The sequence below is a fragment of the Equus quagga genome, chromosome 12 (genome assembly GCF_021613505.1).
Source record: "Equus quagga isolate Etosha38 chromosome 12, UCLA_HA_Equagga_1.0, whole genome shotgun sequence".
Taxonomy (NCBI): domain Eukaryota; kingdom Metazoa; phylum Chordata; class Mammalia; order Perissodactyla; family Equidae; genus Equus; species Equus quagga.
The window spans coordinates 32209152-32233728 of NC_060278.1; the positions used below are offsets into that span (position 1 = coordinate 32209152).

At 36.2% G+C, this 24577-nt stretch overlaps 1 protein-coding gene across 11 annotated transcripts in view; it reads right to left on the minus strand.

Moving 5' to 3' along the window:
- The window catches only part of ZMYND11 (zinc finger MYND-type containing 11), a 116341-nt gene that overhangs the window by 78358 nt on the left and 13406 nt on the right, over positions 1-24577 (minus strand). Inside the window, exon 1 of one of the 11 annotated variants that reach the window (XM_046678581.1) lies at positions 10153-10171. The exons of the other annotated variants lie outside the window; for them this stretch is intronic. The gene's annotated coding sequence lies outside the window, so the exon portion shown is untranslated. Of the gene's footprint in view, positions 1-10152; positions 10172-24577 lie in introns of those variants that run through there. 11 annotated transcript variants of the gene reach the window in all.

A 24577-nucleotide genomic window follows, 5' to 3' on the forward strand; every position in this document is an offset into this window, starting at 1 on the left:
CACTTGTATAGGAGTGCCAGCTTTGCAATTTGATAAGCATTAACGTGAGGAATTTATTGCTAAGAACATAAAATATGCTAGAAAGTGACACCTAATGGTGAACTATATATAATACAACTTGTCAGATTACACAAATACATAAAAGAACAAAATTTCAGTCATTCTTACATACTTAAAAAAAAGTTGCCTATTTTGTGTAAGGCACTGTACTAGACACAATGAAGTATTTAAAAATGTATAAACTGTAGTCTCTGCCAGAAAATAACCTAAAACTGGCAGAGGAAATTTGACATATACATAGATGTACTAATTGTAAAGTCATACATGACATAAATGGTCCAAACTCTCTGCTGTGAGAAGCCAGTCAAGGGAGACACTACTTGCAGCATAGGTAATACTCCAAAATGGTAAATATGTGGGAAAATATAAGAGAAAATTTCTTTGTAAGATAATTGGCTGTTTAAAGCAAAGATAAAAATAATTGTTAGGTATTAGGTTTATAACATATGTAGAAGTAAAACAGATGACAACAGCAGCACGAAGGAGGGGAGGGGCAGTAGGAGTATCACTGTAAATTCCTGCATTTGATGGGAAGCAGCATTGTATTAAGGTAATAAGGACGGTGAATTGAGGAGGCATATGAGAATCCCTAGAGCTAACACGAAAAGAACACACAGGCACACAGCATATAATTCAACTTAGAAAATAATTTTTCAAAACACATGTATGTAAAATTAAGAATAATTTATCCAGAACTACAGAAAATACATAACAGCAAAGCTAACATTTAAAAATAATACCTAAGTAAACAGTAAACATAACTATTTACATAACAACCAGACAAATATAGCGGGGACTAGTAGGAGAAACTCTAAAAGTGACGTCACTTAATTCCTAGAAATGGTTAAAATCAAGATTAAAGAATTAACGAATGCTACATTTCAGGAAAACAGATGTAAAGTTAAAACTAAAGATTTTTGAGATCTACCTGAACCAAATCACACAGGTAGATATGCCCTGTAAAGAAGGTACACCGTAAGGAAGATGCTCACAGCTACAGGATCCTAAGGAGACACTGCAAAGAATGCAAACCCAGGTAAGGTAAATACAACAAAGCTTGAGGCACGTTATAAAAGTATTCAAAATAACCTGACCTATTAGGACAAGATCTCTCTAAAGTACAAGCACTGAAATTCTCCTTTCCTATGAAATCTAAAATTATTCATTCACTGAACATATTTCAGATATGCCTGTTATATGTCAGGCGTGTCTATGCTCTGGGAATATAGCAATAAGCAAAACAGACAAAAATCTTTCCATCATCTAGTAAATATGACTAATAATGTGGCTTGATATAAAACAAGGATAGCAATTTGGATGTTCATCAATAGAAAGAAAATCTTAGAAAATGAGTTTCATAGGTCCTGTGTATAGACAGCTTATCATTTAAGGTCTGCAGTGATGTGGCCAAACCAAACTTTTCAGTCCATTCTTTCCTGAATGTATATTATATGACTACTAAATTGAAATACTCAAAATTCCTAAATATGCCCCAAAACTTCACACCTCTATCCCTTCACTTAAACAGTTCTCTCTGCTGCCCCCTTACTAATTATTAAAATTTTCCTTGTTCTTTCTATGACTTACTCCAATGCACTTGTTCTTGACCAACCCTTTCCACTAGAATCAAACTCAGTTCTCTTGGGTATTCTAACTGTAATTAGTTTACACATTACTCATAAATTTATTGCCTTGTACAAATTATAAATTCCTCAAAAGAATCCATTAATTCACGTTAAGAAAGGACACGTCTTGTTTATTTTTCATCTTTCTAGGTGCCTAGCATAGTTATGACCGTGATAAACCTGATATGGAATTATGAAATTCAACCATTCCAGTTATGTTATATAAACAATAAAGTTCCAAAGTGAGCCATCCTTTATGTTATACCAAAGATTAAGACATCAAAAAGAAAGATCAGAAGACTTGTAGAGATATTTAATATAATCCTCAATCTTTTTTTGCTTCCAATACATCTGAGGAATTTGAGGCTCCCTTCAGGAAGAGTAGCTCCTTCGGGCAGAGATTCTCAAAAGGGCTATAGTTTAAAAGATAAAAATATAAAACTAAAATTTCCCAGTAAACTTTTTTCAATTTCTTGTATTGTGGTAAAATACACATAAAATTGCCATCTTAACCATTTTTAAGTGTACAGTTCAGTGGAATTAAATACATTCACATTGTTGTGCAACCATCACCACCATCCATCCCCATAATTCATTTCACCTTGTAAAACTGAAACTCTATACACATTATTTACTAACTCCCCATTTCCCCAGCCCCTAGTAATCACCATTATACTTTGTCTTTATGATCATGACTACTTTAAGTATCTCATAGAAGTGGAATAATATAATATTTGTCCTTTTGTGACTGACATATTTCACTTATTATAATGTCCTCAATATGCACATTGCAGCATATCACAGAAGTTTCTTCCTTTCTAAGGCTGAATAGTATTCCACTGCATGTATACACCACGTTTTGCTTATCCATTCATCTGTGGATGGACACTTGCGTTACTCCCATGTTTTAGCTATTGTCAAAAATGCTGCTATGAATGGGAATACAAATATCTCTTTGAGACCCTGCTTTCAATTTTTTTGGGTATAGCCCCAGAAGTGGAATTGCTGGATCGTATGGTAGTTGAATTTTAAATTTTTTAAAGAGCCACCATACTGTTTTCCATAGTGGCTGCACTATTGTACATTCTCATCAATAGTGCGCAAGGGTTCCAATTTCTCCACATTCTCATCAACACTTGTAACTTTCTGGTTTTTGATACTAGCAATCCTAATGGGTGTCAGTAGTTCAAGTAACTGTGGCAAGGCCCCAGGTGATACTGGTATTCTCTATCACTACAAATCCAGATTTAATGCAACCTCTTCCATCTATATAACTATCTTGTTTTATATCACACAAATGCTACAAACAGGAAGAATAAAAGAGAAAATAAGTCAGGAAAAACTTAAAAATAAGAAAAATTAATGCATTACTTGGTGATACATACATATGTGGAAAAACTTTTTATTGCAAGGAAATGACAAACATGATAGGAGGATCAGAGAATAGTTGGTGGGCAGAGAGGAGAGACTGTATCAAGGAGGAACACCACTGGGAGAGTGCACAACATCAAAGGTGTTCTAATTTTACTTCTGGTGTGGGTTCAGGTCTTTGTTGTATTATGTTACCTAACACAAATATAAATAAATATTTTGAAGTAATTACATCAAATATACATAAAATTTAAAAATTAACCTCATTATATAATGTGCATTTCCTTGTTACTTAGGTTAGGTTGAAATTTTCCTGAAGTCTATTAGCAACTTTAAATTTTTATTGATAGTCTATTCATACCATTTTTCCATTTACAAACTAATTTCTTTATATATTAAGGTTATTCATACAAGTACTTTTCTGTTTGTTTTAGCAAATATTAAGCGAAATTATACTGAAATCTAGCTATGTATTTCTTGATGACAGCTTTTACGATTAGAAGCCCTTCCACACACAAGTCAGAAAAATATTCACTTGTATTTTCCTCTGTTTATAATTTTTTAAAATACTGACTTCTTTATCTGGAAATAACTTTTTAAAAAGTACTAACAAACTTTATTTTTTAGAACAGTTTTAGGTTCACAGCAAAACTCAGCAGAAAATACGGAGTCCCACATCCTCCACACACCTACAACCTCCCCCATTATAAACATCCCAAAACAGAGGGCACATTTGTTATAATCAATGAACCTACACTGATACACCATTACTACCCAGAGTCCATAGTTTACCTCAGGGTTCATTCTTGGTGTTGTACATTCTATAGATATTCATATATATATAAAGACAAGTATATACAATTAAATTATTATACAAATAATTTTACTATCCTGAAAATCCTCTGTGCTGCCCTATTCATCTCTCTCTCCTCCTAATCCCTAGCTACCACTATCTTTTTACTGTCTCCATTGTTTTGCCTTTCCAGAATCTCACACAGTTGGAATCACATAGGACCTATGTAGCCTTTTCAAATTGGCTTCTTTCACTTAGTAGTATATATCATCTTTAGTGAGCTGACAGTTGAAGTCTTTTGCTCATTTTTTAATCAGAATGTTCATTTTAATGTTGAGTTTTTAAAAGTTTTGAAAGTTTCTCCTGTCATATCCTCAAGCTCAGAGATTCTTTCCTCAGCTGTATGCAGTCCACTGATGAGCCAAAGGCCTTCTTCATTTCCAATGTGGCGTGTTTGCTCCCTAGCATTTCTTTTTGATCTTTCTTAGAGTTTCCATTTCTCTGCTGGCATTATTCATTTAATTTTTTTTTAAGGTTTTCTTTTTCCTTTTTTTCCCCCAAAGCCCCCTGGTACATAATTGTATATTTTTAGTTGTGGGTCCTTGTAGTTGCGGTATGTGGGATGCCACCTCAGCATGGTTTGATGAGTGGTGCCATGTCCGCACCCAGGATCCAAACCAGCGAAACCCTGGACCACCAAAGCAGAGCGCACAAACTTAACCACTCGCACCCTACTCATCTAATCTTGCATGTTGTCTTTTTTGCTCTTGAATGCTCTCAGCATATTAATCAGGTTTTGTTTATTTGTTTGTTTTTGCTGAGGAAGATTAGCCCTGAGCTAACATCTGTGTCAGTCTTTCTCCACTTCATATGTGGGTTGCTGCCACAGCATGGCTGCAGAGTGGTAGAAGTCTACACCCAGGATCTAAAGCTGTGAACCTGGGCCACCAAAGCGGAACATAATGAACTTACTACTATGCCATGGGGCCAGCCTCTTAATCCGTTTTTAAAAAATTCCTGATAATTCCAACATCCCCGCTCTATTGACACAGGTTCGGATGCTTGTTCAGTTTCTTCAAACTGTGTTTTTTGCCTTTGAGTATCTACACTAAGTAGGCTTTTAGTAATGCAGTGGTAAGGTGTGGGGAGGGGACACTTCCTAGAGTCCTACGATTAGGTCTCAGTGTTTTGGCGAGCCTGTGCCCCTGCACCGTGAACTTCACACATGCTTCTCAGTTTTTATTTCCCCCATTAGGTGGGACAGGATGGCTAGAGTGGGCTGGAGTTGACTATTTCCCTTCCCCAGGTCAGTTAGGCTTTGATGAAACCCCAGCAAGTTAGGCTCTGGCAAAACAGCCTCTCTTGAGGACTGAGCTTATTAAGAACAGAACGCTCTGGTGTGTTTGAAAAAATCGTTCTTTTCCTCTTCCCGCTATGGAAGCATGAGGGGATTTTTTCCCCAATATTCACTAGGAGGACCTGGTAGAGCTCCAGGAAGTAAACCTCACGACAGTGAGTGTGGGACCCTATGACTTGGTCTCCTGGAGTTTTAACTCAGACTTGTCCACCCTGAGCCTCTAGCAAACTGTCAGTCACATTCAGATTTTCTTACCCAGTACTGGTCCCTGCAGAGGTTACTGCTGGTGGGTTTTTGCTCCAGTAAACTATGATTCTGTCTGCCTTTTGTTTCTCCAATTTTTGTGGCAGCAGTTTGCTCTATGGCCTCACTTCTCTGATGGACCTCAGCAGATTTGTTGATTTTTCAGTTGCTTTTTACTTGTTATTAGGACAGAGTGGTGACTTCCAAGCATCTTTCATGCCCAACCAGAAACTGTAGAATTACAGGCTGTTACTGTTTAATTTTTATAAAAGCTTTATTGACATATAATTCACATACCATACATTTCATCCACTCAATGTGTACAGTTCACGGGTTTTGGTTTATAATATTAACTTTTTAAAAATGTGGTGAAGTATATTTAACATAAAATTTGCCCTTCTAACCATTTTTAAGTGGATAGTTCAGTAGCATTATTCATCTGTTGATAGAAACTTGGGTGGTTCCTACTTTTTGGATATTGTGAACAACAACTTCAACAAACACTGGCATATAAGTATCTGTGTAAATCTCTGCTTTCAATTCCTTTGGGTATATACCAAGAAGTGGAACTGCTGGACCATACAGTAATTCTATGCTTAGCCTTTTAAAGAATCACCAAACTGTCATCCACAGTGGCTGCACCATTTTGCTTTTTACCAGCAATGTATGTAAGTTCCAATTTCTCCACCTCTTAGCCAACATTTGCTATTTTCTGTTTGTTTGGGTTTTTTTATAGCCATCTTAGTAGGTGTGAAGCAGTGTTTCATTCATGGATTCCCCAATGACTAATGATGTTGAGCATCTTTATATGTGTTTATTGGCTGTTTGTATATCTTCTTTGGAGAAATGTCTATTTGAGCCCTTTGCTCATTTTTAAATTGGGTTGTCTTTTTGTTGTTGAGTTGTAGGAGTTCTTTATATGCTCTAGATATTAATCCCTTATCAGATATAAATTTTCCAAATATTTTCTCCCACTTTGTAGGCTGTCTTTTCACTTTCTTGATAACATTCTCTGATGCACAAAAGTTTTTAGCTTTGATGAAGTATAATGTATCTATTTTTTCTTTTATTGCTCCTGCTTTTGGTGTCATACCTAAGAATTTTCCTAAAGGTCATGAAGATTAACCCCTATGTTTTCGTCTAAGAGTTCTATGGTTTCAGCTCTTAAATTTAGGTCATTGATCCATTTTGAGTTAAATTTTGTATATGGTAAAAGAACTTCATTCTTTTACATGTGGATATCTAGTTATCCCAGCACAAATTTTTGAAGAGACTATTCTTTCCCAGTTGAACAGACTTGTCAAAAATCAGTTAGGCATAGATGTTATGTTTATTCCTGAACTCTAAATTCTATGCCATTAGTCCATATGTCTATACTTATGCCAGTCCCAAACTGTTTTGATTACTACAGCCTTGCAGAAAGTTTTGAAATAAGGAAGTGGGAGTCCTCCAACTTTGTTCTTTTTCCAGGCTGTTTTGGCTATCTAGGCCCCTTTGAAATTCCATATGAATTTCAAGATCAGCTTTTTCATTTATTAAGGAAAAAAAAGGAGGCCATTGGAATTTTCATGAGGGCTGCATTGAATCTCTATACTGCTTTGGGTAGTACTGACATCTTGACAATACCATCTTCCCATCCACGAACACAAGATGGCTTTCCATTTACTTTGGCCTTAATTTCTTTCAGCCCTATTTTTTAATTTTCAGTGTACAAGTCTTTCACCTCCTTGGTTAAATTTATTCCCAGGTATTTTGCTCTTTTAGATGCTAATGTGAATAGAATTGCTTTCTTAATTTCCTTTTCTGATAGTTCATTGTTGGTATATAGAAATACCACTGATTTTTGTGTGTTGGCCCTATACCCTGCAACTTTGCTGAACTTACTAGTTCTAACAACTTTATTGTGGATTCTTTTGGATTTTCTAAAATAGCATCATGTCATCTGCAAATATAGTTTTATTTCTTCCTTTCCAATTTGGATGTCTTTTATTTCTTTATCTTGTCACATGCTCTGGCTAGAACTTCCAGTACAAAATTAAACAGCAGTAACGAAAGCGAGCATCTTTGTCTTGTTCCTGATCTTAGGGGGAAAACTTTCAGTGTTTGACCATTGAGTATAATATTAGCTTGGATTTTTAAAAAATGTCATTTATCATGCTGAGGAAGTTCCCCTCCAGCCCTAATTTTCTGAGAGTTTTTAACTTTAAAAGGTGCTAGATTTTGTCAAATGCCTTTCTGCACCAATTGATATGACATTTTTTTTAAATGGCACCTGAGCTAACCTCTATTGCCAATCTTCTTTTTTTTCCTTCTTTTTCTTCTCCCCAAGGTCCCCCAGTATATAGTTGTATATTCTAGTTGTGAGTGCCTCTGGTTGTGCCATGTGGGACGCCACCTCAGCATGGCCTATGAGCAGTGCCACGTCCATGACCAGGATCCGAACCAGTGAAACCCTGGGCCACTGAAGCAGAGCGCACAAACTTAACCACTCAGCTGTAGGGCCGGTCCCATATGATCATATATTTTTTTTCCTTCATTCTACTAACGTGATATATAACATTGATGAATTTTCTTATGTTAAACCACCTTTGCATTCCTGGTATAAAGCCCACTTGGTCATGGTGTCCATTTGTGTTCCCCCAAAATTCATATGTTGAAAACCTAATTCTCAAGGTAACGGTATTAGAAGGCGGGGCCTTTAGGAGGTGATTAGGTCATGAGGGCAGAGCCTTCATGAATGGGATTAGAGCTCTTACAAAAGAGGCCCCAGAGATATCCCCCGCCCCTTCCCCCATGTAAGACAGAACAAGAAGTCAATAGCCTGTAACTTGTTGGAGAGCCCTCACCCAACCATGCTGACACCCTGATTGGACTTCCCACCTCCAGAACTGTGAGAAATAAATTTCTGTTGTTTATAAGCCACCCAGTCTGTCGTATTTTGATATAGCAGCCCAAAAAGACTAAGACACTGGTTTTACCATCATCAAGGCAGTATCACCAAAAATAAAAAATATTTTAATCACAAGAAAGTAAAATGGACATATAGTCAGAAATAAGTCCTTTAACATGAATAGATTTAGATTCATAAAAAGTATTCATTATGTTGTTTTTCATTTTTCTCATTTCACAGCCTAACTTATCTCTGATCTTTATCAGTCTCTGGACAGGTGTTTGCAATAAATCAAGGAAATAGTATTTACCTTAAAATTATAAAAACTGTTGAGTTACAGCCATATTTTAGTTAACCATATTTGGAAGTTATGAATAAGAAATCCATAAAAATTGAGACACACGAACTTTTCTTATTAATTTATACTTATGCTTTACAAAAATATACACTGTAATTACTGTGCTTTGAATAAAATTGAGCTGTGCATGACTAGTTACGTATACATGTTCATTAATTGTTAAAAACCTGGAATAAAAATTACTACACAGAATGTCAAGTTCTGGTAATAGCAGAATGGCAAAGTATTTGCCAATGAGAACTTGAAAAGCTGTACCAAAAACAAATATATCTGTTTGAAAGTAGCAAAGAACTAACAAGGTACTGAAACTTACAGAGTTAAATAGAGAAAAATAGAAAACCAAGAGTAAGCCTTGATTTGGAGTCATACTTCTATACAGGCACCTGACAATTCTGTAAGAGGCAGCTAAGAACATGAACAAAGCTTTCAACAGACACAAGGCTAAGAGGATAAAAAAACATTAGAATTGAGTGCCTACTATGGGAGGTGGGGGATATTATATCCCTCCAAACTGTAAGTTGACAAACGACAAGGCTACACCATAAGAGTAAGAGAGAACTGCAAAGAATTCAGTCCTTACATGTAAAAGAATTACCCAGCAATAAATGAAAGTATCCAATTAATACAAAATGAATAAACTACCATTATTCTCAAATTTCAAATCATCTTAACTGCTGATGGGATTAACGTGATCTAGGATTACCAGTACTCCTGGCTGTCTGTCAAAAACAAACATAAATCCTTTCTGGATAACATCACCCTGAATCTTAATTTTTAAAAAATCCTATAATTTTTCATATACAGTATACGGGACACAAGTAAAAATAACCAAATACACAAAGAGGCAAGGCAGTATCACCAAAAATTAAGAAAAACAAAACAAAAAATAGAAAGAAATGTACAGGAGACATTCTAGATGATGCAGTTATCAGACATGGACTTTAAAACTATGCTTGCTATGCTCAAGAAATTAAAAGATTGATAATTTCAGCAGAGAACAAGAAACAATATAAAGAAGCTAAATGGAAAGGATAGAATTGAAAAACCACAATAACTAAAGCACCCAATGGATGAGTTTAACATCAGATTAGATACAGATGAAAAGAGAATTAGTAAACCAGAGGATTATTTTTCAAAAGAAAGAATCCAGAAGAAAGCATGGAGAAACAAGAGCATAAGAGATACATGGATATGATAATAAAGTTTAACTTATATTTCACCGCAATCCCAAGAATAAGAAAAGAAAGAATGGAGCAGAATCCACTTTCAAAGAGACAGTGGCTGAAAATTTTCCGTAACTGACAAAACACATCAAACCAGATTCAAGAATCATTACCAGAAAGCAAAACCAGATGAATACAAAGACAACTACAACTAAGCACATCACAGAAAAACCGCTGAAAACCAAAGATAAAAAAGAAAACAATTCTATAACCAGAGGAAAAGTCATATTACCTTCAAAGGAGCAATAATACAACTGCAAGCTGACTTCTCAACCAAAACAACAGCAGTCAGAAGATGATGAAGTAATATCTTCAAAGTGCTCAAAGAAAATAACTGCAAATCAAAATTTCTATGCCTGCAAAAATGAAAGGTAAATAAGATATGGTTTATATAAACCAAGACTCCATCACCAGCAGTCTCACAGTACAGAAACCAAAGATGTTCCTCAGGCAGAAGGAAAAGAATCCCAGACAAAAACTCAGAACTGCAAAAAGGAAGAGCAATGAAAAGCGTACTTGTGGGTAAATCTAAATAAATATTAATTGTATAAAACAACAATGTCTCCCAGGTGTACAATACATACAGAACTTAGGCAGGAGGCAACAACTGCCTAAAGAATGGGATAAATGGGGTTAAAAGTGTTTAAGTTCCTTGCATTATCTGGGAAGAATAAAAGAATTTATGTGAGACCTTAATACATCAAGGACACAAGTTACTACCTCTAGAGTAATCAACAAAAGGATGCATAGGTACCAAGCTATGAGATGCAGAAAAGAGAATAATACAAAAAATGGTTTATCAACACCTTCACACCACCAACAAAGGCAAAAGAAAAAGGAGCAAGATGAATAAAACCCACATATTTTGATAACGGATTTAAACTCAAATACATCAGTAATTACATTAAATCTAAACAGGGTAGCTTCAATAAAAGACATCAATTTTGAGACTGGATTAAAAATAACAACCATAAAAACAAAAACCCAGCTACATGCTTTTTGCAGAAGACACATCTTACATATAAGGACACAGTAAGTTTGTAAAGAAAAGGATAAGTAAAAGAATCATGCCAAATTGTTATCAAAAAGAAAGCTGGGGGGCCAGGCTGATGGCCAAGCGATGAGGTTTGCACACTCTGCTTCGGTGGCCCAGGCTTCACTGGTTCAGATCCTGGGCACAGACCTACACATTGCTCATCAAGCCATGCTGTGGCAGAATCCCACACAGAACTAGAATGACCTACAATTAGGATATACAACTATGTACTGGGGCTGTGGGGAGTTAAAACAAAAGGAAGACTGGCAACAGATGTTAGCGCAGGGCCAATCTTCCTCAAAGAAAAATGCTGGCATAGGTCATTTAAAAAAAAAAGAAAGCTGGCAAGAGGACAATAATGTAAACTATTACTAAGGAAAAAGAAGATCATTTTGTAATCATAAAAGATGCAACTTATTAGGAAATACTCAATTTTATGTACATAATCTCAAAACATATGAAGCAAAAACTGACAAAACTGCAAGGAAAAATAGACAAATCCACAGTTACAGTACGAGATTGTAACATACCTTTCTCAATAGCTGATAAAACAAAGAGAAAAATTACTAAGTATATAGAAGAATTACAAAAACATTTAACAAACTTGACCTAACCTCTGCAGCCAATAACCACAGAATGCACATTCTTTTCAAATGCACATTGAATGTTTATGAAATTGACCACATACTGGGTATAGCAAGCCTCAATAAATTTTAAGGACTGAAATCATACGTTCAGCTGTCTGCCCACATTAGAACTGAAAAAGAAATCAGTAACAAATTACCAAAAACATTCCTAAGTTTGGAAGCTAAAATAGCATATGGATTGATGAAAAAAATCACAAATAATGAAAGGAATGAAAATGGAAATACGACTTATCAAAAGTTCTGAGATGTACTTAAAAGAAAACTTCTAACCTTAACTACACATACAAGAAAAGCGGGGAGAAGATGAAAAGCAATGACCTAAGCCTCCATATCAAGAAATTACAAGATAAAAAATTAAACCAAAAAAAATAGAAGGAAATTTCATACACGTATATGTATATATACACATATTATAATGAACAGAAATCAATGAACTAGAAAACAAACATACAAAAGAGAGATTCAGTAAAAAGAAAAGTTGGAGCCAGCCCTGATGGCCTAGCGGTTAAATTCTGTGCTTGCCGCTTCAGCAGCCAGGGTTTGCTTCCCGGTCTTGGAACCAGGCCACACATCTGTCTGTGGCAGCAGCTCACATACAAGAACTAGAACAACTTACAACTAGGATATACAAGCATGCACTGGGGCTTGGGGAGGGGAAAAAAAAAAAGAAAGATTGGCAACAGTTGTTAGCTCAGGGTGAATCTTACCCTGCAAAAAAAAAAAAAAAAGTTGATTCTTTGAAAAGGCAAACAAAATTGATAAACCCCTGGAGAAAGTACCAGACAACTACCAAAACAGACACAAGAAGAAACAGAAAACCTGAATAAGCCTATAACCACTGAAGAAGTTGGATCGATACTTAAAAATTTTCCCACAAAGAAAAAGTCCAGAACCAGATTGCTTCACCTTTGATTCTACCAAACATTTCAAGAAGAAAAAACAGCAATCTTACAGAAACTCTTTCTGAGAACAGAAAAAGAGGAAATATGTTGCACTTTGTTATATGAGATCAATATAACCTAGATACCAAAACCTGACAAAGGACATTGGGAGAAAATAAAGTTATATGCCTATCTCATTCATGATCATGAATGCAAAAATCCTAAACAAAATACCAGCAAATCAAATCCAGCGATACATAAGAACAACATAGCGTGATCAAGTTTGTTACAATCCTAGCAACACACCTATTAATGGAATAAAGGAAAACAATCATACAATCAGCTCAATAAATACAGAAAAACACTGGATAAAATTCTTCATCCATTCATAACAAAAACTCAAAGCAAAAGAGAAACACAGGGGAAACTCAATCTGAAAAAGGGTATCCACATAAAACCAACAGCAGAAAAATCATAATGAAATGTTGAAAGCTTTCTCTCTGCAAATGAGAATGAGTTAAGATACCCATACTCACCGCTTCTATTCAACACTGTATTGGAGGACCTCATCAGTGCAACAAGGCAAGAAAAAGAAATAAGATATATACAGACTGGAAAAGAAGAATTAGAACTGTCATTATTCAGCGACAACATGTTTCTATCTACAGAAAATTCCAAAAAAACCTACAGATGAATAATTAAAATTAATAAGTGACTTCAATAATATTGGTGGATATAAGATCTACAGAAAAAATTACTTATTTCTATATACTAGTAAAAAAAATGAGGAAATGAAAAAAATTTTAAGATATTATTTACAATGTCACCCAAAAAAGTCAGACCTAGGAATAAATCTAGCAAAAGATATGCAAGATCTCTCTCCAGAAAGCTATAAAATATTGAGAAAAAGTAAAAATGACCTAGAGATACATTATATTCACAGATTAAAAGATTAATGTTGTAAAAAATGTTAATTCTTCCCCAAAATGACTTACAAATTCAGTGCAACTCCATTCAATATTCTAGAGGAATTTTTCGTGTGGAAATTAACAAACTGATTCTGAAATTTATATGGAAAAGTAAACGGTCAAGAATAGCCAGTAACAAGTAAGATATAAACAACAAATAAGTAACAACACAATAACAAAGAAGATATAATTGGAAGATTTTATAACATATATTAAGATTTACTGTAATGCTAATGTAATTAAGACAGTGTCAAATAGGGACAAAAATACTCATATAAATTCATGGAAAGGAATAGAGAATCCAGAAACAGATCCATGCATATACGGACACGATTTATGTGACAAAGATGGCACTGCAGAGCAACAGATTTAAGATAACTCTTCCCATAAATATGCTGGGTCAATTAGACATCCACATGAGGAAAAAAAATCAGTCAACTCTTACCACACACAACAAAATGAACTCCCTGTAGATTATAAATATAAACATATAAGCTTCTAGAAGAGAAGATAATTGCAGACTATTTTCATGATCTCGAAATAGGGAAACATTTCTTACACAGGATACATACAAACACTAAATTGCTAAATAGGAACACATTAAAATTAAGAATTTGTTTATAAAGAGATATAATTAGGACAGTAAAAATTTAAAGACAATACCAAGTCAAAGCAAGATGTCAGCAAAGGGAATTCTTATACCCTGCTAATCAAAGTGTAAATTGGTACACTGCTTTGGAAAACAGTTTGAAATTACATATTAAAGTTGAACACTCTGTTCCTAGGTATATACACTCAACAGCAATGCAAGCCCCTGGTACCAGAAGACAGGAACAAGAACGTCAAAGAAGTAGTATTTGTAATAACCCAAAAGTGGAAGGAACTCAATGTCCACTATTAGTAGACTGGATAAATATATTATGGTTTAGTCATATCCTGAAACATAATAAAAACTACATAACAGTCAAATTGAATGAACTAGCTAAATGCAGTATACGCAGATGATTCTCCCTAAAGCCACTCACAAAATACATGATACCAAAACAAGTTTCAAAAATAGCTGAAGATTAGCCCTGAGCTGGCATCCGTGCTTATCTTCCTCTACTTTATATGTAGGACGTCTGCCACAGCATGGCTTGGTAAGCGGTGTGCAGGTCCGCACCGGGATCAGAACTGGCGAACCCTGGACTGCCGAAGTGGAGCACATGAACTCAACTGCTGCACCACTGGGCCAGCCCCAAAAAATTTTTTTAAAAATAGCTGAACATCAGAGAAGATCTAAGATCAGAGAAGTGAGGGAATGGGGAATTATCCCCTACTCTGGATGGGACACATTCTGCAATGCTGTTAAGAGTCTGTCTTGACCTGGATTGTGATTATATGGGTATATTTATCTAGTGATCATTCACTGAACCATACGTCATGATAATGTGGAAATGTTCACTTTCCTATACAGACGTTATTCTTCAATTTAAAAGTTTTTAAAAGAAGGAGAAAGTAACACACAATGTAATTAATATCTGTATTCTATATTTAATCTAATGAAAACATTTGGTATTTAAGTAGAAATAGGTGTACACACATAATTTTGCACATAACTCTGAAGTAAAGAAACTGGGCCATATAAATCTGTAAGGGCTATTGGTAATTCTGTATTCCTTGCAAAAAGCCTTAAAAATTAACATTACTAGTGCCACAGCATTTCATCTAGATTGTATATTTGCCAATTAGAAATCTATTTACAACACAGATGTTAAAATAAAAGAAAAAGACACTGACTCATACACAAATAAAAGTGTAAGTCTGCATATCTGACTGCCTTTAAAACTAAGCCAGACTGAGCTTTTTACAAACAGATGGGACTGCTCATTCCCTGGAAATATCCACCTAAAGAGAGAGGGTAAAACAGTCCCCACAGAGATCTTCTGAGGTCAACTAAGGAATGGTGAAGACAAATCACTTGTTTGTCCTCCACCTATCTGTGTATTTTATACTCCTTCAACTGGAATGCAAAACTCTACTTTCAAGAAATTTTTGAATTAACATAATACTGCATCTATCCTTTAAGCGGTGCTTCCCTTTCTCTCCTTAGTAAAACTGAAATGCACCACAAAGAAGGAAGATGTGGGCTCAGAGCAAGGTGCCCAGTGATGATGGCCGGAGCCTCCAGAAACTGATCTGCCCAGAAAAAAGCTCTTACTTGGAAAACCTCAAAGTAAGGTGCTTTGTGTTCATTTAATCTTTCAGCTTCACGTTTGAAGACCTGAATCCACGCCTAGAACGAAGGGGAAGCCTTTAAAATGTATACATTGCATTTAATCCCGGGCATATGACTGTTAGATCTGTAAATGGACCAGTTAATTTAAAAGACTATCACTTAAAAATTCAATGGAGTTATTAGGGAAATAAAAAGCAAAACTACAGTGAGATACCACCTGACACCCATTTGGATGGCTACTATAAACAAAACAAAACACCAGAAAACAAGTGTTGGTGAGGATGTGGAGAAATTGGAACTCTTGTGCACTGTTGGTGATAACATAAAATAGTGCAGCCCCTGTGGAAAACAGTACGGTAGTTCCTCAAAAAATGAGAAATACAATTATGATATGATCCAGCAATTCCACTTCTGGATATACACCCAAAAGAATTGAAAGCAGGGTCTCAAAGAGACATATGTACACCCATGTTTATAGCAGCATTATTAACAATAGCTAACCAATAGCTTTAAAAAGGAAGAAAAGTCTGCAATATGCTACAACATGAATGAACCTTTAGGACATTATGCTAAGAGAAATCAGCCAGTCACAAAAAGACATATACTGTATGATTCAACTTACATGAGGTACTTAGAGAAAAAATCAGAGAGACAAAGTAGCATGGTTATTGCCAGGGATTGGGGAGGAGGAGAGAATGGGAAGTTACTGTTTAATAGGTACAGAGTTTTTGTTTTACAAGGTGAAATGAGTTATGGAGATGAATGGTGGTGATGGTTGCACAACAGTGTGAATATACGCGGTACCAGTGAAATATACATTTTAAAACCATTAAGATGGTAAATTTTATGTGTATTTTACCACAATAAAAAAAAATTTTAATGGTTTTGAATGTCAAAAAAGGAGTCTTTTAATAGATTCTTGTTTTTTTAAATGTCTTTCACAACAGTCTCTGCAATAGTCATTTATTGTCAGTAGACTCATTTTTTTATTAAGGGTACAGATGATTATATTTGAGTTTTAAAATCCTATTTTATACATATGTATTTTTTTAAGATTGGCGCCTGAGTTAACATCTGTTGCCAACCTTTATTTTTTTATTTATTTTACTTCTTCTCCCCAAGGCCCCCCGGTACACAGTTGCATATTGTAGCTGTAGGTTCCTCTGGTTGTGCTATGTGGGATGCCGCCTCAGCATGGCTTGATAAGCAGTGCCATGTCCGCGCGTGGGATCCGAACCAGCGAAACCCTGGGCCGCCAAAGCAGAGCACATGAACTTAACCACTCAGCCACGGGGCCGGCCCCTAAAATCCTATCTTAAAGTTACATCACTTTCACCACATTTAATTAGTCTTCATTACTAGTAAAACCATGATCCAAGTTTGGGTGGATGCACCATCCAACGACAGCCAACAAGCAACCTCCAGAACGGCAATGCAATTTAGCCCACGATTAAAAAAGGAGTGCACAATCTTTGCAGAAAACATGTAAAAATCAGCAAGTGTAATATTTTTGCTGATTTTATGCCTCATGGAATTTTATATATTTAACAGCCCACTTTCAAGAGAAATAATAATACTTAGCCATAAAGATAAATACATATAGAATCTAAGATTCCTTTTAAATGACATGTCTTGCCAAAGACTGTCGGGCTGGAGTCTAAATATCTGTATTTTTTTAACTTCACTAATGATCCTGGAAGGATATGAGAAATTCTGATGGGCAACGAATGTAGAGTCTATATAAATTCTGTCTATATTGATAAAAAATACAACAAACACTAAACTGTGTCAGTGGCAGAGTAATGACAGAATTTGTCATACTTAGTTTTTTTTTTAAAGATTGGCACCTGAGCTAACAACTGTTGCCGATCTTTTTTTTTCTTTTTCTGCTTTTTTTCCTCCCCAAATCCCTCTAGTACATAGTTGTATATTTTAGTTGTGGGTCCTTCTAGTTGTGGCATGTGGGACGCTGCCTCAGCATGGCCTAACGAGTGGTGCCATGTCCGCACCCAGGATCTGAACCAGCAAAACCCTGGGCTGCCAAAGCAGAGCGCGTGAACCTAACCACTTGGCCACGGGGCCGGCCCCTAAGTTTAGCTTTAATTTAGTCCATTAGCCAAGGCTTTGAACCACGGTTATTTTACCTATATCTTTCTTTCACATTCATTCATTTGGTCACAATCACTTACTGCAGACCTCTGGGCACTAGGCTAGACACTGGAGACAAAGATGCTTGTGTCAGGCACAGTCGAGCCCTCACGATGCTCACGGTCACAGACCTGTGAGCAGGGGCCACACAAGGGAGCTACAGAGGGCAACTTATCCTGGGTGGGAGGGCAGAGTGAGGAAAGAAGGGCTGGCTGCATTTACATGTCAACGTCAGTCAAGTATTAAAAATAACTGTGATAAACACCATATTTGCAGAACTGTACTCAGCCAAACACACTCAAAACCAATCCTTAATATTCTTATCTGAATCTGCAGAATCAGTAGAGTAGCCACAACTATCTTGCATGCCTCTGTTTACTCTCACTGTGCATAAAAATCAACGGCCATGTTCCCTCATTCCTATCTCTCTACCACAAATCCTCACCCCCACCATTTTCATAAGCCATAGTCAGAGCCCAAACCATCCCTGACAACCACCACAAAAAATCCTCCTCAGTTGCTATTAGCCAGGAAAGGAAATAAAATATCGTGTACACAAATTTGAGCTATAGCCATCTACAAGCAAGAAGAGCAAATCTGACTTCACCAAAGGTTAAGAAGGAAGACAGGGGTAGGGGTAAAGAGAAGGTGGGACGGGAAGACAGAGGGAGCAGGATGGGGGAGGGGGTAGGAGAAGGAGGAGGCAAAGAGGGAAGGGGAAGCAAGGGGGAGAGGAGAGGGAAGGGAGAAGGGGGGGAAGGGGAGTTGAGAAAAAGCAGCAAAAAAAAGAAAAAAAGGAAAAAAAAAAGAAAAAAGGAAAGCAAGGCCAACAGCATCTTTGGAAAATAATGGGTTTTTAAAGATATCCCTGGCTACAGCATGCAGAATGAGAGGAGAAAAGATGACATGGACTTGATTTTGGACTAGGAATGAGGGAGAGGTGAGTGTCAAGGTTTCTGGCTTACACAGCATGTTGTTCTGGGGCGTTTTCAATTGAGATAAGGAATTCAGGATGAAGACCAAGTTTGCAGAATGTAGTGAGTGGTGTGGCACTGGTTTTGGACCGATGAAGTTTTAGGTATCTTTTAGACATCCAAGGGGAGATACCAAGTAGGCACAGGGAGAGGGAGCTGAGGAGCTGAGAGCATGTACTGAGACAGACAAGTGTGAGTTACCTACACAAGCACACTAACTAAAACCATCATTGTAGACTAGACTGCCCAAGAGAGGACATGGTAGAAAGAGACCTTGGACAAGTCTTGAGAAACCCAACATCTAATGATTAGATGACTAAGATTAAGGTTATTTATCCTGAGGAGAGGAGGCACGACCCAAAGAACTAGGAGCAAACCCAGGAGAGCTGTCTTTACAAAAGTCAGTGACGAGAGGATTTCAAGAAGTGCGGGGTGCTGCTGAGAAGACAAAAAGCAAAAAGAATTGGAAAATGTCCCCTAGATTTAGCAAAATGATGGTCACTGATGACTTTAGCAAGAGCTATTTTGGTTAAATAACAGATGCCAAAACCAGATCAGAGCAGATTAAGGTAAGTGGGAGATGAAGAACTTAAAACAGGGAAAGAGCTAGATGGAGAAGAAGCTGGAAAGAGATGAAAGATCACACGAAGGTCTGTGGTTTATTCAAATTTTATTCTCATTTTAATTAAAATAAATACACGTATGACTTTAAGTCAAATAGTCCCAACTCTCCCTACCCTAACTCTGCTACCTTAAGGCAATCACTGTCAACTACAAAATATAAAGGTATTTTTTGTTTGTATTCTTAATTTGACTCTTATTTTGTGCTTTTACTAAGTAATCTGAGTCATGTCCTGGATATTTATGAAAACCCAGACCAAACAATCAGAAATCCTCCATTCCACAAATATGTTACCTCTCAAAGGAATATAATCCACCAGTCTACCTCTAAATTTATGGTTTTCACATTATCTGAAGGTTAGGGAACTAGCTGTTTTGCTTTGCTGAATTAAATAAGGGCCTTTAAGCTAAAGTATGTGTCATATTTTGAGTAGCATATTTATGTTAAAAAATTAATCACATGAAAAAGGATTTTCCACTAAGTTATAGTTACATGACTCGTGTAAATAAAACAATAAAATACAGGAATGCCTAGTTTATCCTTATTTAAAAATAAGACGTATAAATCTTTCAAATAAGTGGTTTAAGAATTACAAATTTCTTAATACACTGTGATTGGAAATCTAACATATATGAGACACAGCCACACATGCTTAAATGGCATATATAGCAAATACATATTTTCTTAACAACCCGAGGTCATCATCTTCCACAGGGATATATCAACACCTGAGTTTTGTAACAAAGGAGCTGCCTTGCCCCTACACCAGGGTTCTTAACCCCAAGGCTATCGTGGGACTCTGTTGCGGGGCTGTCCTGTGCATAGTATAGCAGCATCCCTGGCCTCTACCTACTAGATGCCCATTGTCTCCCCGCAAGGCATGACAATCAAAACATCTCCAGACAGCGCCAAATGTCCCCTGGGAGCAAACTCACTGCTGCAAACCAAAGGGTCAGAGTTTGTGCACTTGTGCGCTTGATTTTTGTAATTTCCTATCTCCTCCCTGAGCTCACCACTCAGTAGCACAGCAACCTCTTTTCAGTTTGCACATTTCTCAAAGGATACCCTTTTCCTTTTAAAATTGTCTGTGTTGTCCACCAAAGTGTCAGACCACCCTGATGACAGATACTCTCCTAGGGAGGACCTCTTTGCTCATGGTGGAAGACAGTGGAAGCTCTCCTCTGAATAAAGGGTTTTTAGATCATAACTACAGTCATGTGTCACTTAATGATAGGGCTATACTCTGAGAAATGTGTTGTTAGGCAATTTCATTGCCGTGCAAACAGCATAGAGTATACTGACACAAATCTAGATGGTATAGCCTACTATACAACTAGGCTATGTGGTACTAATCTTATGAAACCGCCATTGCTTATGTGGTCCATCATTAACCAAAACATCGTCACATGGCACATGATTGTATTATAGATATTTAACTAATGTATAACTAACTAATCTTTTACGGTATTTTGGTCTTGTTTTAATTTTCGCCAAAACCAAAAGTGCAAACATTGTACTCTGTTTTAATTTGCCTTTCTTAAGACTGGTATTGAGGCCAAATATCTTTTCAAGTAATTTTTTACATTTGTGGCTCTTCTTTAAAAAAGTGCATATTTATTTTCTCTATTTCCTATTGTACTATTTGCCATTTTCTTAATGATTCTTTCTTAATGATTCTTTAAAATTCTCTATACACCTGAAGAATAACACCCTTTGGGTTATTATCTATGATGCCAATATTGTTCCAGTTTCTTTCTTTGTTTTTTTTAGTTTTAAATTTTTATGTAATCAAATTTATTGATCTTTTCCTTTAAGGTTTTTGCCCTTGGTATCAATCAGCTTTCTTAAGGTAAAATTTAAAAAACACACACCAAAACAACGTACATTTTTTTCCCATAAAAATCTCAATCTCTTTAAAGAACATCTAATTTTTTAATCATATAAAATGCTTTCTGAAAAAAAAAATCCTAATCTTTCTTTTAAGGCCAAGTTTACCTAGGTTGGAAAAAAGAGATAAAAAACTACAGGGGAAAAGTGTCCCATTAGTAGAACACAAAATAAGAGGAATTTTCTTAGATTTCCTTTGTAGCTATGAAATTCAGTACAAATTCTTTCATAAAATGAAATAAGAATTAAAAGATAGGAAAATGAAAATCATCATAAAATCCCTGACACAGAAAAACTTTACCAATTATATCTACAGTTGATTCTCATTATTCGTAGATTCCATAATTGTGACACCACCTACTTGCTAAAATTATTTGTAATGCCAAAATCAGCGCTCGTAGACTTCTTGTGGTCACTGGCATACACACGCAGGTTTCCAGCTAAGGTGGAACAGGGTGTTGCTCTGCCTCCTTCTTCCAGCTCAGACTGAAAATAACGTTCTTTCTGCAATCTATTTACCGCCACATTTTTCATATTCTTGTGCTTTTTCTGGGTGATTTCACTGTTTAAAATGGCCCCAAGTGTAGTGCTGAGGTGTTGTCTGCTGTTCCCGAGCATGGGAAGGATGTGATGAACCTTAGGGAAAAACGTCAGATGAGCTTCCTCCAGGCAGTTACGGTGCTTCAGAACACGAAGGAGGAGATGCACCAATCTACCTGGGACCACTATGGAAAGTGCTAACGCAGCATCTATAGTGCACAAGGAAGTCACGCAGAGGATGGGAAAGCCACCAAACTCATGGATTCCTGAGATGACAACTGCTAACAAGTGTAGCAGACAGCGCTGTCATGAGGCTCAAAGCAAAAGACATTTATAACCACATTACCTAGGGTCAGGAAAATGCTAAACCCTTCTCAGCTTGTGTCGGCTGGCTCACATGTTTCAAACAGCAATACTACGTAAAAAATGTTAAATTTTCAGGCAAATGTTATACAGGAAAAAGACTGTGAAGAACAGGTTTTTGATGCTGAGACTGGCTTGTTTTACACGAATATTGGCAAACAAACCTATATAACGGAAATGGCACTTTAGTTTATAAAACTGTTGTGACTAGAGGCTCACAGGAACCCAACCCTGTACTTCCCCTGGAGGCAAAGGGTCACCATTGGCTAACTCAGTGTTTGTGGCAATGATAGAATATAACTATAGCAAATCACAAGAATCGACTGTAATTGTTGCAAAATGTGATCTTTACTTTTTAAATGTTCTGAATAACTATTTTAATAACACTATCAAATAAACAGCCTAAAAACCCTTTTAAGAAGGAAGATGAAGAAAACCGAAGCTTTTACACTATTTCCAGTTAAACATAGTCAACTCTGGATAAATGCCAGCATGGCAGAACAAGGATTACTGTAATTCTATAATTTGCTCATAATATTATTTCCTAACAAGTCAGTTAAAATGACACAATCACTGTCTTCTAGGAACTTAAACATCTACAAAATAAGGTATATAATGCTTACATTAAAAATTATTAATTAGCCATTCATTTATTACATATCAACCATACTAGCCCATGCTAACTTAACCAGAATGCTTCGTTTCTCAAATATTTTTTTTCAGAAAGAGTTTGTCATAATTTGTAGACTGTACAATGGTAAACTTCAAATCTGAAGAAAACTACAAATAGCAATTCTGTACTTCACAACTGATGGAAATGAGTTACTTCAGGGAACATATTAGCACCACGTTGAAAGTATTCAACAGCAGAGACACAACAGGAAATAACTCAATTTTATCCAATGCAAATAGTTCACACTAAAAGTGACATGTCTTGCTTAAGAAATGTTCAAATGAATTTAAAAGGTAGACAACTCAAATAATGGTTTATGCTTTCATGCACATTAATAACCACAGCACGCTTCTACAGTCAAGATTGGGGGGATATCTCAATCTGACCTCTTTTTCCTAATACACTTCCCTTTAAAATTATTATCTCATTAATTCATGAAATTAGACCAAAGTTGGCAATTGAACTTTTCCATTATTTAGATTCTGACTACATGAGAATTAACTATAATTTTTTAAAACCCTCAATTATTTAGCAGTCCATATAAAGGATATTTTACTACAAGGAAGGAGCAAAGCTCAATTTACTATATATATTATACTGTAATGAATACGTAACAGAAGAAAGAACTAAGAAATTACATGACCAAAGATAGCAAATACATGCAAGGGGTGAGAACGACACGTGGCAGGAGGGCTCCTGGCCTCACTCCTGTACCAAGAGCAAACATCATCCGGAACAGCCATGTGTTTAGGCTGATGTTTGACCTCCAAGCAGGAGTGGGGAATACACATTCCCGTCTTATTTTAACATTGCCTTATTGAATTGCTATAACGTACATCTCAAAGTTTATACTATCTTTGAACATATATATTTTATTAAACACATAAGAAAGTCCAAAATCTTACAATTATCGGATACTTTGGAAAGCACATGGCAACACTGGATGCCCAACAATGTGTGCCAATCAATCCGGCATTTTCTATAGCTAAACTGCCAAATATCTGTTATTTTAATACAATGTCTGTTTATAAAGTACTGAGTTTTAATTTGGTTAAAATATGTCTCCCATAATCTTGAAAATGAGCTTCAAAAAAGTTTGGTCTCATTTCACATTTCTAATTGATTCGTAATGACTGCCCAGGGCACTGCGTTATGGATTCTGAGGTCACGGAGTAAATTTACAGACTATTGGGAAGGAGGGTGAGGAGAGGGAGTCTCCAGAAAAGTAAAAAAATTATACAATCATTAATCATAATTTATGAAGGCATGCAGTTTTCTAAAATAATCCCGTATCATCAGCATTAAAAATGGCCTCGGCCAGAGCCACGGTCAGTCTCTAAAACTTGCCAGAACGGCACTGAGCTAGCTCATATCCATGCTGCGCACGCTAGCAAACAACTTGCTTCACTTATGACTCCACTTCTCACCCTTCTCCTTCCCTCTCTTTGAAGTTGGGGCAGGCAGGGTAATTACAGATCACTCTCTAGTCTGAGGAGCAGGGTTCCATAGAAAGGAAGAGAAAGAAGGGTGAAAATAATTCTTTATTAGATTCTGCTTCAGCTTTTCTCCTCTCTCACAGTAGAATAACTGCCCTCCTCCTAAGTGATACATCATCTATTTAAAGTACAATACTTGATAAGTATAAAATTTGTCCCCAAATACACCAAAATATACCCCGATTTTAATATAGAAATATTAAA